The sequence below is a fragment of the Bos mutus genome, chromosome 11 (genome assembly GCF_027580195.1).
Source record: "Bos mutus isolate GX-2022 chromosome 11, NWIPB_WYAK_1.1, whole genome shotgun sequence".
NCBI classification, from domain to species: Eukaryota; Metazoa; Chordata; class Mammalia; order Artiodactyla; family Bovidae; genus Bos; species Bos mutus.
This window is the reverse complement of record NC_091627.1, coordinates 44,700,305-44,721,349: the sequence shown is the minus strand read 5'-3', so window position 1 is coordinate 44,721,349 and position 21,045 is coordinate 44,700,305.

The following is a 21,045-nucleotide window of genomic DNA, read 5'->3' as shown; positions in this document are numbered from 1 at the left end:
AAGGAACAGCAATATGATCAAACAGTGTGATTTTTAACAGAAAAATGAAAGTCAGAGTAAAGGCAGGAATATCTTCAAAATACTAAAAGAAAATTAGTACCAACCTAGAATTATATACCCAGTGAAAATTTCAAAAATGAAATATAAAAAGGTCATTATCAGACTAACATAAATTGAGAGAATCTGTCATTAAAGGAAATAAGAAAGGGTACTCTTCAACAGAAGGAAAATAATATCAGTTAGATATATAGGTCTGCATGGATTGAAAAACAATAGGGTAACATGTGGGTAAATCTGCATGTATATTGATAGTATATATTTTGTTGACTACACACCTTGGTAGATGCTTCAAAAGATTTATTTACATAGCATTTAATACTTTAAAAAGTACTTTTAAATAAGGTATATAATTTCATTTTTATAACCATTCTGTGGCAGAAAGTGAAAAGGAACTAAAGAGCCTCTTGATGAGGATGAAAGAGAAGAGTGGAAAAACTAGCTTAAAACTCAACATTCAAAAACCTAAGATCATAGCATCTGGTCCCATCACTTTATGGTTAATAGGTGGAGAAAAAGTAGAAACAGTGGTAGGTATTATTTTCTTGGGCTTCAAGATCACTGCAGATAGTGGCTGCAGCCATAAAATTAGGAGATGCTTCCTCAGAAGAGAAGCTATACAGATCCTTGTCAGCAAAATGATGTCTAGGTTTGTCATAGATTTTCTTCCAAGGAGCAAGCGTCTTTTAATTTCATGGCTGCAGTCACAATCTGCAGTGATTTGGAGCAAAGACATCACTTTGCCAACAAGGTCTGAATATTTAAAGCTATGGTTTTTCCAGGAGTCGTGTATGAATATGAGAGTTGCACAATAAAGAAGGCTGACTGCTAAAGAATTGATGCTTTTGAACTGTGGTGTTGGAGAAGACTCTTGAGAGTCCCTTAGACTGCAAGGAGATCAAACCAGTCAATCCTAAAGGAAATCAGTCCTGAATATTCACTGGAAGAGCTGATGCTGAAGCTGAAGCTCCAATACTTTGGCCACCTGATGTGAAGAACAGACTCACTGAAAATGACCCTGATGTTGGCAAAGATTGAGAGCAGGAGGAGAGATGGTTGGATGGCATCAGTCACTCAATGGATAGGAATTTGAGCAAGCTTCGGGAGATAGTGAAGCTTAGGGAAGCCTGACATGCTGTAGTCCATGGGGTTGCAAACAGTCAGATATGACTTTGCAACTGAACAATAACGACAGGAAAGTCTGTATATCATTTAGGAATGTTTGCCTGCAAGTATTTGAAAAGTGAATAATAGGTTAAACAAACAGGGAAAGTTTATTTTTCTTATATAATAAGAAATATAAGGCAGGCAATCCATGGCATTTGCAGCTGCTCAGTGTAATCAAGGACTCAGTCATTTTCTCATTCTGCTCCATTATTCTTAATTTGCTAGCTTTCAGCCTTATGGTCAACAGATGGTTCTCCCTCCAGGCAGCATATTTCCATTTTTGGGAGGAAGAAAGGAAAGATCAAAAGGATTCATCACCCACTTTGTTCTTGCCTGGAGAATCCCATGGACAGAGGAGCTTCATGGACTACAGTCCACAGGGTCACAAAGAGTCGGACACAACTTAGGATGCACTCATGCACACAGGGGGAAAGCAGTGTTTTCCCAAGTCCACTTAGCAAACTTCTGCTTACACCTTATTGGCCAGCACTGTTTCACAAGGGCACCTCCAGTTGCAGAAGAGACTGGGAATTGACAGAATCTTTATCTTTTCAGTCTCTATTGCAGAGGAAGGCAAAGGAAAGGAGGCTGGGAAATAATGGGAAGTCAACCCACAGTACTTGCATGGTGGATAAGGTCAACTGGCTGTCTAAATATTCATTCCACTTTCCTTTTAGTGTACCTTTCTGTATTGCAGAGGCTGGAAAGCTGAAAACAACTTTTCCCAACTAGGTTCTATATGATTTAGCTTTTGCTAATTAGATGCTCTTAAGATTTGGGAGGTGGAAGTGAATGAGGTGAAAGCCATTCTGCTGTTTCTTTGACCCTTTCTGCTAGCAGGCATAAAGCACTGGCTTCTCCTGCAACAGCATTTTAGTCGCAAGTCACTAGCTTCATGGGTAAGAATGGGCCTGTTTTAGAGGATGCTCATCTCAGAGATTCAGCATAGATCTGAAACGAGCAGTGTGGTGGTGATGGCAGCAGCTACCTGATTCCAGGTATGTGCTCCAGAAGCCAACAGTCCCAATGATAGTCTCCTGCTGGTAGCAGAAGTCACATTTCCATCAATGGTTAGTTATTCAAAACTGTTCTGACAGTTATTTTTGAAATTGTCACCTAGAACTTAACTCTACATCTCTACCTAAAATCCTTTAAGTTTCTAATTACATGTAATAAACATCTTTGTTTAAAACAGTGTCTGTTTTCCATAGTTGATCTTGACTCATATAATTGGTGCTGGTGGTAAAGAACCTCCTTTCAAATGAAGGAGACAGACAAGAGACTTGGGTTTGGTCCCTGAGTCAGGAAGATCCCCTAGAGTAGAAAATGACAACCCACCCCAGTATTCTTGCCTGGAAAATTCCATGGACAGAAGAACCTGGCGGGTTATAATCCATGGGATTGCAAAGAGTCGGATGTGACTGAATGATTGAACAAATACCTTTTTAGGTTCCCAATACCTATACTTAAGTGTGCAAGTTGCTCAGTCGTGTCTGACTCTTTGCGACCCCATGGACTATAGCCTGCTAGGCTCCTCTGTCTGTGGAATTCTCCAGACAAGAATACTGGAATGGGTAGCTGTTCCCTTCTCCAGGAGATCTTCCCAACCTAGGGATCAAACCCAGGTCTCCCACATTGCAGATGGATTATTTACCATCTGAGCCATCAGGGAAACCCACCTATACTTATCTTTTCATCAAATATATACTTAATTTGAAGGGATCATTCCATCCCCAAGATATCATTCAGTTGCTGCATTCAGTTTGAGTCATTCTTATCCCCCTCTGCCAGTTTCATAGTGGTTCCCCACTGCCTTCCACATCCCCAGTCTAAAATGTGAGGAGAGAAAGCAGGATGACTACAGTATGAACAGAAAACCTGGAGCCATCAGTGGTCCATGACACACATGGAATCCTGCTGGAGAGAAATGGGGAGGGCTCTGATAGGGAAGGCAGCTCCATGGCTGAACCATCTGACTCTTAGTCCCACCTCTGCCCTTTGGAGAATCTCCCATTTATCCTTCATGGTCACATTTTATTTGGTCATTGGAGAATATCCCACTCCTGTACAGATTTTACAGCCCACTTCTTACTGACATGGATTCAGGGTTCCAAGGATTGCTTTGGGGTCTAAATTTTCCGTAACTGGTTATTGGCCAGCCAGGCCTTGCATTTCTTTGAAGCTTCCATCAACCACTTTAGGAGGTTTCTTTTCAATCCCATGTGTAAATCACCATAGTTAAAGGCTTGCTTTGATACAATTTTGAGTCCAAAGATTTTTTTTTTTTTAACCTGCAGGCTTATTTGCTGTATTCATCCCTTCAACTCTTAACTTCATGATCATTGTTTTTTAGACTGGCTCCTCCTAGGTCAAGTTCATCTCTCTTGTTAACACTTTGTAGAAAGTGGCAATCATTCTGAATAGGGTATGTGTTGGGGGCAGTATTAGGAGGAGCATAATTGAATAGATCAAATTGTTGTTGTTTCTACACTCTCCATGGTATTCTGAGCAACTGGTTTACTCTCCTCTATATAGTTTTCTTCAACTGAAATGATGGTGTAAGAGATCCCAGTTTCTGTCTTTCCACAAAGATCAACAATCAGACAGAAATTTATGAAGAAATTCAGCTCTGGGGAGAGATATCAGTCCACTTAAGGAACTTCAGCAACACAAAAACAGGGCAATCCGTGCACAATAAAGGAAAGAAAATAGGTTCATTTTGCCTGCAGCATCCCACCCCCTAGGCTGGCACTGCTCAATGTCAGGAGAAAATTCCCTGACTGGAAAGAGTTCCCATTGCTGGGAGAGCAGAGTGAGCAGTCTGGTCCCTAGGCTTTTGGTGCACCACATGAAGGACCCTCTTTGGTTTTACTTCACCCAGAGAACTACAAATCTGAGATCTATAGAGGTGGCTACAAACAAGGAGAAAAGCAGGGGCTCCCCGTGTCAGCCACCAGTAGGAGTAATCAGTTTCCAGTGACCTGCTTGGCTGAGGACCTCAGCAGTTTTCACCTATGAAGAGCCCAACAGCAACCACAGCTCCCACAGAATCCCTCCAGATTTCACCATTTTTTGCCCCACAGGTATTCATGTGCACAGACACCAGCCAGCTGAGTCTTTCCCATCTTCCTCTCATCTCCCCACCTTTGCTTAGGAGCTTAGGGCCTGGACTGGTAGCTGGTCCAGGCCTCTGCAGCTACATGAATGCAAGACACCACTCTCACAGGTGTGCCCTATCAATGTGTACACACGCAGGGCTAGTCCTTCAGCTGTCCCCCTGCATGCTGCCAGCCTGTCATCTGTCATCAGCCCGCACTGATGCGTGTGTTCCACACAAGATCCACAGCCACATGTGCACACTGACCCTGTTGCCTGTCACTGGCCTGCACCATGGGACTCATCAGAAGCTAGGCCCTCCAGCTGTGTACCTGAAAACCCCAGCCTGACTTCCAGCACTAGCCTCCACTGCCCCTGTGGTAAGACCTAGCAGTGTGTGTACTAACAGGTGGGGCCTAATAGCTGCGAGTGCACCACAGCTGGATGGTCCTTTCTTCTTGCTGTGGCCCCCACCATTCTGTATGTGTCTGCAGTAGGCCCCTGTCACTGTATAAGGATCTACAGCTGGTTGCTGCAGCCAAGTGTGTGCACACCACCAGCACCAGCCACTACTCTTGCATCTCCTGTTACCTAACGGTTGGACCTGGAGGTGTTAGTGAGGACCCCAACAGCATTTGCAGCCACTAGAGATTCTCCATGGTGCTAGCCAAGAACCATATAGCTGTTGATGCTGTGTACCCCAGCAGCCTGAGTCAAAGAGCCATGATGCCTCTTTGGATCTGGAGTCACCACAAATTCCCACACTTGTTGCCCTGTGCCACTAGACTCAAAATCATAGTGTACTCTAGTGTGTCCCCATTCACAAGTGAAGGTCTTTCCTAACCGAAGTCAGTCCACAAAGCATGGAAAATGTGACTGCTTCTTCAAATAGCCACATACCTACACAAGACTATAGGAATCACAAAGAATCAAGAAATCATAGCACTACCAAAGGAACACAGTAAACATTCAGTAACTGATCCCAAAGAAACAGAGATACATGAATTACCTGGCAAAGAATTCAAAATAATTGTTCTAAAAATGCTCAGAAAGCTACAAAAGGACACAGACATACAACTTACAGACATTAGGAAAACAATAAAACAAGAAGTTGCACAAAGAAGAAAAAAGAAGCAAACAAATTTTGGAGCTGAAGAATACAATGACTAAACTGAACTGAAGAATTTGTTGAGAGCCTCAATAGCAGATTTGATCAAGCAGAAGAAAGAATCATTGACTTTGAAGACATTGAACTTAAATAATGTGTTAGATTAGCCAGTCTTCACAGAAACATATAGAACATCCATCCAAAAGCAACATAATATATATTCTTCTCAAGTGCAAGGCCACAAAACAAGTCTTCGTAAATTTAAGAAGACTGAAATCATCTCAAGCATCTTTTTTGACCACATGGGTATGAAACTAGAAATCAATTACAAGAAGAAAACTGGAAAATTCACAAATATGTGGGAATTAAACAACATGATACTGAAAAACCAATAGGTCAAAAAATACTTATCAAAATAGAAATCCAAAATATCTTGGGACGAATGGAAATGGAAATACAAGATACAAAACTTAAGGGATGCAGAAAAAGCAGTTCCAAGAGGGAAAATCAGAGTAATAAACCCCTATATTCAGAAGCAAGGAAGATCTAAAATAAACAATCTAACTTCACACTTCAAGGAACTAGGGAAAAAAGAGCAAACAAAATTCAAAGTTAGCAGAAGGAAGGGGGTAACAAAGATCAGAGTATAAATAAAATGGAGAGTAGAAAAACAATAGAAAAGATCAACAAAATTAAGAGTTGGGTTTTGTTTTTTAAGATGATCAAAATTGACAACGTTTTAGTTAGCTTACCAAGAGAAAAGAGACAGAACTCAAATAAATATAATTAGAAATGAAACGAGACAATACAACTGTTACTACAGAAATACAAAGGATCATAAGAGAATAATGTGAACAATTACATACCCAAAATAGTACAACTTAGATGAAATGAATAAATTCCTAGAAACATACAATTTAACAAGGTTGAATTAAGAGTAGGAAGCCTGAACAGGCCAATATAAATAAGGGGATCAAAGGAGTAATAAAAAAAATCATAATATTGAAAACCCCAATTCAGAAAAGTCCAGTACCAGATGGCTTCACAGATGAAATCTGCCAAACATTTGAAGAATTTAGTATCAATTCTCAAACTCTTCCAAAAAAAACTCAAAGAGAGAACACTCACAAATTCACTTTATGAGGCTAGCCTTACCCTGATACCAAAGCCAAGATAAGGATACTATAAGAAAAGAAAGAGAAGCCAATTATTCCTGATGAATTTAGATACAAAAATATTTAACAAAATACTAGGAAACCAAATTCAATTGCACACTAAAAGGATTGTACAGCATGATTAAATGGGATTTATTCTTGGGATGCAAGAATGATTCAACATATGCAAACCAATAAATCTGATAAACCACATTAAATGAATGAAACACAAAAACCAAATGATCATCTCAATAGATGCAGAGAAAGCATTTAACAAAATTCAATATTCTTTCATAATAAAAAATCTTAAAATGGGTTTAGAAGGAACATACTCCAACATAATGAAGGCCACATGTGACAAATCCATAGCTAATATCATTGTCAGTGGTGAAAGACTGAAAGCCTTCCCCTAAGATCAAGATCAACACAAAGGTGAGCACTCTCACCACTTCTTGTCAATATACTATTGGAAGTCCTAGCCAGAGCAGTTAGGCAAGAAAAAGAAATAAAAGGCATCTATACTAGAAAAGAAGCAGCAAAATTATGTCTGTTTTCTGATAATATGAAAATCCTAAAGACTGCACCCAAAAAACTGTTAGAATCAATAAATGAATTCAGTAAAGTTTCAGGACACAAAAAACAACATACAAAAATCAGTTTATTCCTATATAGGAACAATAAACTATACAAAAAGAAACAATGAAAACAACCCCATTCCTGATAACACCAAGAACAATAAAATACTTAGAAATAACTTTAACCAAGGATCTATACACTGAAAATTATAAGATGCTGATGAAAGAAATTGAGACACAAATAAATGGGAAGATATACTGTGTTCATGGACTGAAAGTTAATATTCTTAAATTGTCCATACTACCCAAAGCCATCTATAAATGTAATTCCTATCAAAATTTCAATGACATTTTTCATAGAGCTAGAGAAAACAATCCTAAAATTCATATGGAACCACAAAAAACCCTGAACAGCCATAGCAGTCATGAGAAAGAATAAAGCTTGAGGCATCACATATCCTGATTTCAAATTATATTGCAAAGCTATAGAAATAAAGTCAGTATGGTACTGGCATAAAAACAGACACATAGATCAATGGAACACAATTGAGAGCCTAGAAATAAACTCGTGTATACATGGTAAACTAACATTTGACAAAGGATCCAAGAATGCTTAATGGGAATAAGACTGTCTCTTCAATAGATAACGTTGGGGAAACTATATGCTGCTGCTGCTGCTGCTAAGTCGCTTCAGTCGTGTCCAACACTGTGTGACCCCATAGATGGCAGCCCATCAGGCTCCCCTGTCCCTGGGATTCTCCAGGCAAGAACACTGGAGTGGGTTGCCATTTCCTTCTCCAATGCATGAAAGTGAAAAGTGAAAGTGAAGTCACTCAGTTGTGCCGACTCTTAGCGACCCCATGGACTGCAGCCCACCAGGCTCCTCCATCCATGGGATTTTCCAGGCAAGAGTACTGGAGTGGGGTGCCATTGCCTTCTCTGGAGAAACTATATATCCACATGCAAAAGAATGAAAGTGTATCCTTATCTTATACCACTCACAAAAATTAACTCAAAATGGATTGAAGACTTAATTGTAAAACCTTAAACCATAAAATTACTAGAAGAAAATATATGGGAAAGCTCCTTGACATGGGTCTTGGCAATGATTTTTTGGATATAACATCACAAGCATAAGCAATGAGAACAAGAATCAATATGTGGGACTGTGCGTGAACATGCTAAGTCACTTCAGCTGTGTCTGACTCTTTGTGACCCTATGGACTTAAGCCCACCAGGCTCCTCTGTCCATGAGATTCTCCAGGCAAGAATACTGGAGTGGACTGTCATGCCCTCCTCCACAGAATCTTCCCAACTCTGGAATCAATTCATCTCCTACAGCTCCTGAATTGGCAAGCAGGTTCTTTACCACTAGGGCCACCTGGGATTACATCAAAGTAAAACGCTTCTTCGAGGCAAACAGAAACAATCAACACAATGAAAAGGTAACTTACAGAATGGGAAAAAATATTTGCAAGACATATATATGATAAGGAGCTAATATCCAAAACACATATGGAACTCATAAACTCAATAGCAAAAAAACAAATAACCAAATTAAAAAGCTGCTCAGTTGTGTCTGATTCTTTGCGACCCCATGGGCTATAGTGCGCCAGGCTTCCCTGTTCATCACCATCTCCTGGAGTTTACTCAAACTCATGTCCATTGAGTTGGTGGTGCCATCCAACCATCTCATCATCTGTGGTTCCCTTTTCCTCCCACCTTTAATTTTTCCCAGCATCAGGGTCTTTTCCATTGAGTCAGTTCTTCACATCAGGTGGCCAAAGGATTGGAGTTTCAGCTTCAACATCAGTTCTTCCAATGAATATTCAGGACTGATTTCCTTTAGAATGGACTGGTTGGATCTCCTTGCAGTCCAAAGGACTCTCAAGAGTCTTCTCCAACATCACAGTTCAAAAACATCAATTCTTTGGCACTCAGCTTTCTTTACAGTCCAACTCACATCCATATATGACTACTGGAAAAGCCATAGCTTTGACTAGATGGACTTTGTTGGCAAAGTAATGTCTCTGCATTTTAATATGCTATCTAGGTTGGTCATAACTTTTCTTCCAAGAAACAAGTGTCTTTTAATTTCATGACTGCAGTCACCATCTGCAGTGATTTTGGAGCCCCCCAAAATAAAAGTCTGTCACTGTTTCCACTGTTGCCCCATCTATTTTTTTTTTCCTTTTTTTTTTCCCCATCTATTGACTGAGCAAAACAATTGGTTTTATATACATTATCTTATTTATAATGCTTGCTAAAACTTATGAGGCAAGTACAATTAATATTCTTATATCATTAATATATTTGTTCCATTTACAAAATGTAATTTTGTAAATGGAAAAAATCTTGAGACTCAGATAACATTTCATGGGTTCACTCCACTGACTGTTAATTTACAAACTTATGACAAATGTGTAGTGATTTTTTTAAAGGAATCACATATATCTCAAATCATTGGTTTACTTCATATTTTTAAATTAAGTTTAGAAAATTCTGCACCACCTGTTTTCAACTTAATACAGCTCATAAGAGTGTTTATAAGAAATACACTTGTTTCTGAATATTATTTACTTACTTAGTGACTTTTACACATTGTTTTCAGTATTTGCTTAAGGGGTTAAAAGTTTTTTTAAAAAAATATGTAAACACAGTTCAGTGATGTATGAGATCCTGAACTGTAGAGGAAATGCTTGTGAAATAGTAGAGGTGCAATAAGATAGAGATTCAAACCTTCAGAGAACACGAAGAACAATAACAAAAAATTTCAACTATGAGGCAAGAAGACCAACATGATGTAAAACTTATCACAGACAAGCTCCAAGTGAGAATAACTGATAAGCAATAATCAGTCAGGAAAAGCTCTGACTTAGGGAATAATGGATTCTAAATGTGAGACCACAACATTAAGAACAGGAGTTAAACACATGATAGACACCACTCCAGGACTCTTGCCTGGAAAATCCCATGGGCAGAGGAGCCTGGTGGGCTGCAGTCCATGGGGTCGCAAAGAGTCAGACATGACTGAGCGACTTCACTTTCACTTTTCACTTTCATGCATTGGAGAAGGAAATGGCAACCCACTCCAGTGTTCTTGCCTGGAGAATCCCAGGACGGTGGAGCCTGGTGGGCTGCTGTCTCTGGGGTCGCAAAGAGTCGGACACGACTGAAGCAACTTAGCAGCAGCAGACACTCACTAGAGGCCATCATGAGGGAAAGGCTTTACCTAACCCTGATATCAGAACACCCACAAGAGCTGCTGATGCAGGAAGTAACAAAAAACTACAGAGAGCCTGCTAGCGAGTCCACGTAACAGTGACTTTCAAATCAAAGACATCTCTTTTGTTTCTTGGATTCTTTCAACGCTTTATCAGAATTTTATTGTGCTTGCAAGCAAACAGATGAAATTTTAAAATTAAGTAAGGCCCGACCCAGTATTTTCCCATTATTCTCTATTACCTCTTGACTGTCATACAAAATGAAGACTCCAGAAATTGCCAGGTTCTATTCAAACTTCCCTACCAAGAGGTCAACTTGATCTATTATTAGCATACAATATTACATAGAAACAAGAATAAAGGTCGTAAAACATCATTTTAAGGCAAATAGCAAGATGTTTAAAGACCTGGGAGAGACGTGAGCAGTATCTTATTACTTGTATATACCCTTCCTTTTTTTTTTTTTTTTTTTTTTTTTTGAGAATTTTAATTTCTTTTTTTTTTTTTTCTCTAATTTTATTTTATTTTTAAACTTTACATAATTGTATTAGTTTTGCCAAATATCAAAATGAATCCGCCACAGGTATACATGTGTTCCCCATCCCGAACCCTCCTCCCTCCTCCCTCCCCATACCATCCCTCTGGGCCGTCCCAGTGCACCAGCCCCAAGCATCCAGCATCATGCATCGAACCTGGACTGGCAACTCGTTTCCTACATGATATTTTACATGTTTCATTGCCATTCTCCCAAATCTTCCCACCCTCTCCCTCTCCCACAGAGTCCATAAGACTGTTCTATACATCAGTGTCTCTTTTGCTGTCTCGTACACAGGGTTATTGTTACCATCTTTCTAAATTCCATATATATGCGTTATTATACTGTATTGGTGTTTTTCCTTCTGGCTTACTTCACTCTGTATAATAGGCTCCAGTTTCATCCACCTCATTAGAACTGATTCAAATGTTTTCTTTTTAATGGCTGAGTAATACTCCATTGTGTATATGTACCACAGCTTTCTTATCCATTCATCTGCTGATGGACATCTAGGTTGCTTCCATGTCTTGGCTATTATAAACAGTGCTGCGATGAACATTGGGGTACACGTGTCTCTTTCCCTTCTGGTTTCCTCAGTGTGTATGCCCAGCAGTGGGGTTGCTGGATCATAAGGCAGTTCTATTTCCAGTTTTTTAAGGAATCTCCACACTGTTCTCCATAGTGGCTGTACTAGTTTGCATTCCCACCAACAGTGTAAGAGGGTTCCCTTTTCTCCACCCTCTCCAGCATTTATTATTTGTAGACTTTTGGATCGCAGCCATTCTGACTGGTGTGAAATGGTACCTCATAGTGGTTTTGATTTGCATTTCTCTGATAATGAGTGATGTTGAGCATCTTTTCATGTGTTTGTTAGCCATCTGTATGTCTTTTTTGGAGAAATGTCTATTTAGTTCTTTGGCCCATTTTTTGATTGGGTCGTTTATTTTTCTGGAGTTGAGCTGTAGGAGTTGCTTGTATATTTTTGAGATTAGTTGTTTGAGGTTGCTTCATTTGCTATTATTTTCTCCCATTCTGAAGGCTGTCTTTTCACCTTGCTAACAGTTTCCTTTGATGTGCAGAAGCTTTTAAGGTTAATTAGGTCCCATTTGTTTATTTTTGCTTTTATTTCCAATATTCTGGGAGGTGGGTCATAGAGGATCCTGCTGTGATGTATGTCGGAGAGTGTTTTGCCTATGTTCTCCTCTAGGAGTTTTATAGTTTCTGGTCTTACGTTTAGATCTTTAATCCATTTTGAGTTTATTTTTGTGTATGATGTTAGAAAGTGGTCCAGTTTCATTCTTTTTACAAGTGGTTGACCAGATTTCCCAGCACCACTTGTTAAAGAGATTGTCTTTAATCCATTGTATATTCTTGCCTCCTTTGTCAAGATAAGGTGTCCATATGTCGTGGATTTATCTCTGGGCTTTCTATTTTATTCCATTGATCAATATTTCTGTCTTTGTGCCAGTACCATACTGTCTTGATAACTGTAGAGCCTGAAGTCAGGCAATTCCTCCAGTTCCATTCTTCTTTCTCAAGATCGCTTTGGCTATTCGAGGTTTTTTGTATTTCCATACAAATTGTGAAATTATTTGTTCTAGCTCTGTGAAGAATACTGTTGGTAGCTTGATAGGGATTGCGTTGAATCTATAAATTGCTTTGATACCCTTCACCTTTGCCTTCAGATGGTGGGTGGAAACTGCAATGAGCGTTTAAAGAGGTCAAGAGTAGGGCATGAGGAAGAGTCAGGCAGACTGGGTGGAACCATTAACAAACAGTGGTCAAGAGTTTGACCATCTGTCCCTTTGAACAGCCTGTTCTACTCTGTTCAAAGTACTTACAATCAGTTATTTTAATTAACCTGAAAAACAGTTTCCTGTGGAGTAGGATGGAGAGGAAATTATTATAAAAGTACATTTAAAACTGTTAAATTCAGCTGTAAAGGTTAATTATCATTATTTTACAAATGAGGAAACTGAGACAACTATTTTAACTCCTGGCTCTGTGCTCTTTTCACATCATCCCAATAAATCCCTACCAGAAACAACCTTAGCCTTCTACACTTTGAAAATACATATCAAAAAATGCCAAGCAGATTATCCTAAAGGTAATACTCAAGGATATATGTAAAGTTTATCTAGGATACCATTGAACAGCTGTTGAAGGCAAAAGATCAGAGCTAAAAATATATATACTATATAATAAAGTATATTATATTAATATATAATAAGTGTATATAAATAGTATATATAGCAAACACCCTATTCCAACAACACAAGAGAAGATTCTACACATGGACATCACCAGATGGTCCACACTGAAATCAGATTGATTATATTCTTTGCAGCCAAAGATGGAGAAGCTCTATACAGTCAGCAAAAACAAGACCAGAAGCTGACTGTGGCTTGGATCATGAACTCCTTATTGCCAAATTCAGACTGAAATTGAAGAAAGTGGAGAAAACCACTAGACCATTCAGCTATGACCTAAATCAACCCTTATGACTATACAGTGGAAGTGAGAAATAGATTTAAGGGACTAGATCTTATAGAGTGCCTGATGAACTATGGCTGGAGGTTCATGATTTTGTACAGGAGATAGGAATCAAGACCATCCCCAAGAAAAAAGAAATGCAAAAAAGCAAAATGGTTGTCTGAGGAGGCCTTACAAATAGCTGTGAAAAGAAGGGAAGTGAAAAGCAAAGGAGAAAAGGAAAGATATACCCATTTGAATGCAGAGTTCCAAAGAATAGCAAGGAGAGATAAGAAAGCCTTCCTCAGCAATCAATGCAAAGAAATAGAGGAAAACAACAGAATGGGAAAAACTAGAGGTCTCTTCAAGAAAATTAGAGATACCAAGGGAACATTTCATGCAAAGATGGGCTCAATAAAGGACAGAAATGGTATGGACCTAACAGAAGCAGAAGATATTAAGAAGAGGTGGCAAGAACACACAGAAGAACTACACAAAAAAGATCTTTAGGACCCAGATAATCATAATGGTGTGATCACTCACCTAGAGCCAGACATCCTGGAATGTGAACTCAAGTGGGCCTTAGGAAGCATCGCTACGAACAAAGCTAGTGGAGGTGATGGAATTTCAGTTGAGCTAATTCAAATCCTGAAAGATGATGCTATGAAAGTGCTGCACTCAATATGCCAGCAAATTTGGAAAACTCAGCAGTGGCCACAGGACTGGAAAAGGTCAGTTTGCATTACAATCCCAAAGAAAGGCAATGCCAAAGAATGTCAAACTACCGCACAATTGCACTCATCTCACACGCTAGTAAAGTAATGCTCAAAATTGTCCAAGCCAGGCTTCAGCAATACATGAACCATGAAATTCCAGATGTTCAAGCTGGTTTTAGAAAAGGCAGAGGAACCAGAGATCAAATTGTCAACATCCGCTGGATCATGGAAAAAAGCAAGAGAGTTCCAGGAAAACATCTATTTCTGCTTCATTGACTATGTAAAAGCCTTTGACCATGTGGATCACAATAAACTGTGGAAAATTCTGAAAGAGATGGGAATACCAGACCACCTGATCTGCCTCTTGAGAAACCTGTATGCAGGTCAGGAAGCAACAGTTGGAACTGGACATGGAACAACAGACTGGTTCCAAATAGGAAAAGGAGTCCGTCAAGGCTGTATATTGTCACTCTGCTTATTTAACTTCTATGCAGAGTACATCATGAGAAATGCTGGGCTGGAGGAAGCACAAGCTGGAATCAAGATTGCTGGGACAAATATCAATAATCTCAGATATGTAGATGACACCACCCTTATGGCAGAAAGTGAAGAGGAACTACAAAGCCTCTTGATGAAAGTGAAAGAGGAGAATGAAAAAGTTGGCTTAAAGCTCAACATTCAGAAAACGAAGATCATGCCATCCTGTCCCAACACTTCATGGCAAATAGATGGGCAAACAGTGGAAACAGTGTCAGACTTTATTTTTGGGGGCTCCAAAATCACTACAGATGGTGACTGCAGCCATGAAATTAAAAGACGCTTACTCCTTGGAAGGAAAGTTATGACCAACCTAGACAGCATATTCAAAAGCAGAGACATTACTTTGCCAACAAAGGTCCGTCTAGTCAAGACTATGGTTTTTCCAGTGGTCATGTATGGATGTGAGAGTTGGACTATAAAGAAAGCTGAGCGCTGAAGAATTGATACTTTTGAACTGTAGTGTTGGAGAAGACTCTTGAAACTTCCTTGGACTGCAAGGAGATCCAACCAGTCCTTCCTAAAGGAGATCAGTCTGGGTGTTCATTGGAAGGACTGATGTTGAAGCTGAAACTCCAATACTTTGACCACCTGATGCAAAGAGCTGACTCATTTGAAAAGACCCTGATGCTGGGAAAGATTGAGGTCAGGAGGACAAGTGGACGACAGAGGGTGAGATGGTTGGATGGCATCACTGACTTGATGGACATGGGTTTGGGTGGACTCTGGGAGTTGGTGATGGACAGGGAGGCCTGGTGTGCTGCGGTTTATGGGGTCGCAAAGAGTCAGACACGACTGAGTGACTGAACTGAACTGAACTGATATAAATAATAAGTATAATAACAGAGCTAAATATATTTTATTACATACAATACAATGTATTGTATTATACATATAATTTGTATTTATATAATTATAATTTATATTTATAATATACATATAATGTATAATACATATAATATACAGATAACATGTATTTATATACATTCATATACATATAATACATAAATATTAATATAATTCATATTTGAAATATATAATGTAAATAATATTTATATAAATATCATATAATAAATATGTGGATATATAAATATTTATATGAAGATAGAAATTAAATTACATAGGGAAATGTCATAAAATATAATACATGAACACATTACAAGAGGATTCTCTGATAGCTCAGTTGGTAAAGAATCCACCTGCAAATCAGGAGACCCCAGTTCAATTTCTTGGTTGGGAAGATACACTGGAGAAGGGATAGGCTACCCAGTCCAGCATTCTTGGGCTTCCCTTGTGGCTCAGCTGGTAAAGAATCTGCCTGCAATGTGGGAGTCCTGGCTTCAATCCCTGGGTTGGGAAAATCACCCTGGATAAGGGAAAGGCTACCCACTCCAGTATTCTGGCCTGGAGATTTCCATGGACTGTATAGTCCATGGGGTCACAAAGAGTTGGGCACAACTGAGCGACTTTCACTCTCCCACATTACAAAAGAAGTATAGAAACATAATACTGTAAATCAAATTGGGGGTTAAAATCAATGCACATGCATGCTCTTAAAATACACTTATTAACTTAGTTCTGTTATAAGCAACTAAAGTAATGTCAACAATAGCATTTTTGCTCACAACCTAACCTCCTGTGGGCAACCTTAGTACCATGACTTCCATCTCTAATACTATTGATCTATATGGTTTTTTAAAAACTACATACTATATAGTATAATGTGTGTGGGTGTATACCCTGGTGGCTCAGATGGTAAACAATCTGCCTGCAATGTGGGAGACCGGGGTTTGATCCCTGGATTGGGAAGATATCCTGAGGAAGGGAACGGCTACCCACTGCAGTATTCCACCTTAGAGAATTCCATGGAAGAGTTGGACATGACAGAGCGACTAACAGTTTCAGTTTCCTATGTTTTACTCTATTCAATTAGCAGGGAGAAGTTTACAAAAACTTGCTGAACGAATGAAACAATTCCCCCCCATATACACTCTATTTGTTTTCTAAATGTGATTGTCTCCATTATCTTAGAGGCATATTTCTCTCATTTTTTTATATCTGGAAGGATATTTTCTGTAGGTTTTGCTAGAGTCACAAATTCATTCATTCGAAAAATTTTATATACCTATAACACCACTGACCAGCAGATGGCTCCACAGAGCAATAAAACTCACTTGATTTAAGGTTGATACATGTGTAAATCATTAGTGAGGGAAATCTGTATGTTTTAATCATAACAAATTTGACAGCAGACATTTAATTTGCTAAATTAACATAGGAAAGTTAAGTGTTTTGAGAAACTTTTAGAAACAAATATTTTTCAAGAAGTTCCTCATGAAATTGCTAGTGTCATTTTCTACTTCAAAATTAACCCATACTTTTTTACAAAAGTAGCTCAACACAGATATAAACAGAAAATCATCTGGAATTAATTGCTGCTTTTAATTACTATCTTCTAAATAACATAAAACAAAGGAATATGCAGCAATGTTATTTATTCAGATCTAAAAATAATGTGATGTCTAGAAAAATAAGTGTACCAAAATCTCTTCTAAAGAAACCTTACATGAATTTTTATTTGAAAAATACAAAACAATATTGAATATAAACTTCACCCTGAAAAGTCTCTTCAGGAATAAATATACACATCATGACACTTTCCAGGTGATGCTAGTGGTAAAGAACCCATCTGCCAATGCAGGAGATGTAAGAGACGCAGGTTCCATCTCTGGATCAGGAAGATCCCCTGGAGGAGAGCATGGCAATCCACTCCAGTATTCTTGCCTGGAGAATCCCAAGGACAAAGGAGCCTGGTGGGCTATGGTCCATAGCATCACAAAGAATCAGATACAACTTAGCATGCATGCATGACATCTTAAAGACAATACTCAGTTCCCTTAACATTCTATGTACTATATTATTTTGCACTCATCATTCTAGGGATAATAAAAATAGTCGTTATTTTTTCTAGATTTTAAAATATAGTAGTCCATTCTGTTTTGTTCATTCAAATAACTAATACTTACGGAATATTTGTGTGCTAAGCATGCTTTGTAAGTCACTTTACATGTATGATTTCATTAATTCTCAAAGCAATTCTATGAAGTAGGTGCCATTATTATCCCATTTTATAAATAAGGAAACTGAAGTAGAGATTAAATAATTACTTTCAATTCAGACAGGTAATGTGTCAAATGCAAACTACGGTGGTTTAGCTCCAAGTCCACTGATCCTCCATGCATTAATTCATCAGAAAGTATTTTCAGAGGGGCCATGGAGTATGCACTGCTCTCGTTGATGTCATACAAAAATCTATGCACAATCCCCATATCTTGGGGAGTGTTATAAACTAGTTAATAATGATAATAACATGTGCATTAGTATGAAACTTTATCATTTACAACATGTTCAAACATCCATGAATGTTAAATAACTCTTTAAGAAAACATTGCAGATGTTGATGCAGGCTAGTATGTAATAAAATGCCACAACAGTGATACAGAGATCTAGCAATATAGGGAGGCAAAGAGAGGATGGCTGTGGACTAGAGTAGGCAGACATAATTTAATGAAGGTGGTAGGTCTGAGCCAGTCCTGGACAGTTGGGGGAGGATTTGGGTGGGCAGGAAGGAGGTGGTATTCTGGCAGCCCCAGGGGCGCAGAACCAAAAAAGAGACCAGATCAGAAATAACCTAGGGCAAGTGGGGGTTGTGGGAGATAAAGGTGGAAAAGTAGGTTGGGGATAGACTTTAGAGACCTCTGTCAAAGGAATGTCAGGGACTATAAGAGCAAGTAGTTGGTAAGTAATTGGTAACAATCCAGCAGGTTCCTGGGAGGTTATTTAGCTGCTAAAGGTCACTATTGCATTTGCAATGGAACTCTCAGAATTGAAAATACTATTCCAAAAAAAAGAAAATACTATTTCAGTGTTAAAGATTCTGCAATTGTCTACATCATTTACTGATTAAAAAACCTTTTAGTAATATTTATAAAGTGTTCTGAAAAAACCAGAGCTACTTGATTTATGTATATATGCTAATACTGTTTCATAAAAATTAAAACTTTTTGCCTTATTTATGATGCTTTTATACTAATTTGTCTTTGCATACTTTTAAATTCTCCTCTGCACACACTGAGTCTCTATCATTATACCCCCATCCCCTCTCTCCTTCTTGCTCTCTCTTTCTCTCAGCAAAGGAAATTTGTCACAGTAAAACTTATTAATACAGGAATAATGGAATAATATATCCATATATATATATATCATGTATATATATCCATATATACATGGATATATATATCCATATATATATATAGATATATATATATATATACATTATATATATATATACATGTATATATATACATATATCATATATCATACATATATACATGATTTTAAAAGATTTAAAAGGAGTAATGGATATATATATTCATTTATATATATATATACATGATATATATCTATATATCATATATATATATATATATATATATACACACATGATTTTTAAAGGTTTGAGGTTCCACAACAAGTCAGTTCAATCAATTGTGTGAAAAATAATGTGGAAAAGTGTTGCCCAGAATCATTTAGAAATGATTTGGTCAATGATTATTGAAGTGATTCAATCAGAAATATACATCAGTAATAACATTATAGAAAATCTACTAACTTTTTAAAAGATCAGGCAGCTACAGAACCTACAGAGCAAAGGTTCCAAATATCAGTTGTTGAGCTACATTATGATCTTTCTTTGATGTGGGTGTAACTTCCTTTTCCCCACGTTTCATATTCTCCTCAAGCATTTCAGGAGATGTACTTATTGCTTAAATAAAAGGATATCAAAATCATTTTTGACTTGAGAATTTTAATCTAAATTAAGTGGGTAGTTGTCTCGGCATTACAAAAATCACAACTTGGATGCCTTCCGGGAAGCAGGAAATAATTCCACTTTATTATGCCCATCTCTATGAACTGAAAATATGGCAAAGCACAAAACCTTTGGCATTTGATTCCATTTGCTGACAGAGCCTAGTTGTCTCTGATAACTAGGACTTGTTATAATTAATAATTTGGGCCTGAATTTCTTTACCTTTAGGAGTGGAAATTATAGAAAAGGAAGGTAGAATTCTGAGAACTTGGTTCAAATCTGTGTAAGAAGCATAGCTGAAATGTCCCAGGTACATATTAGTTATTGTTGGACAGAGAAAAAGGAAGGGTGACCTTTCAGAGATCAATAACAAATAGATTTTTCAAGGTTAGCCTATGAAACCTAGTAGGAGAAGGCAGGAAAAACACTGATTATACTGAGAAGGATTCAACTTCCATCTGAGCAAAGGTTACAAAGTTATGAGGAAGGGTGAAAGAGAGAGAGGGGCAAAAAAAAAAAAAGAGGAAGAAAAAATAACACAGACAAATCAGGATTCAATTTTCAGAAACACCAACCAACAGAATTGCAGATTCAAATAATGAAAGTGTAAACAATTTGGGCACTACTTTATTTCTTTTGCTTATCTTCTTTTCCCTCTTTTCTTTGATATGAATGTGGTAATGAGAAACCCAAAACAACAGGAGAGAGGTATGAATGAAGGAAGACTGGAGAAAGTGGAATACTGCAGCACTTATTCTCTCATTTCTATCTCCTATATTTAAATTTCAGATAAACAATAATACTTTTATAGTGTAAATATGTCCCAAATATTGCATGGGACACTCATACACTAAAAAATCATTTGCTGTTTATTTGAACTGAGTATCCTGTACTTTTATTTGCTAAATCTGGTAGCCCTAGGAAAGACCCACTAGTCTTAGTAGAGGTGGATCGCCCTTCGTTTATCCCCTTCTTAAAAAATTATATTAATTGAAGCAAAACACATGTACAAAAGAACACTCATCATGAGTGTACAGGTCACTGAACATTCACAAATGAAGACACCCACGTAGCCAGGACCTAGGTCAAAATCCAGACTGTTAGCCCCCTAGAAGCCTCTCCTGTGCTCCTTTCCCTCCAGTAAGAATAATTACTACCCTGACTTCTAACAGTAAATCTTCTAGATTTGCCCATTTCACCACTCCTTCTATTTAAGGTTGGTGGCCTCACAGTCTAAAGGTTTCCACCTACTTGGCGGAAACATAGACCCATGGCATGATGTTAAATGTCCCGTTGATTGAATACAGTTGAGGTTAGGGAAGAGTGCTCCTGCCTCCATGTATTAAGTGAATTCTCTAGGAAGTGTATTTATCCATTACCTTACAGGACAGAAGGTGGGCAGAACCTTCCAGGGAACCTAGGAGGTAATACTTTCCAGAGGAACCAGTAGATAACAAAGGCAGAAATTTAGAAGTGAATCTTCTAGGATATATTATAGTAGGTTATGTACTTTGAACTAGGAGTGATTTTGTTG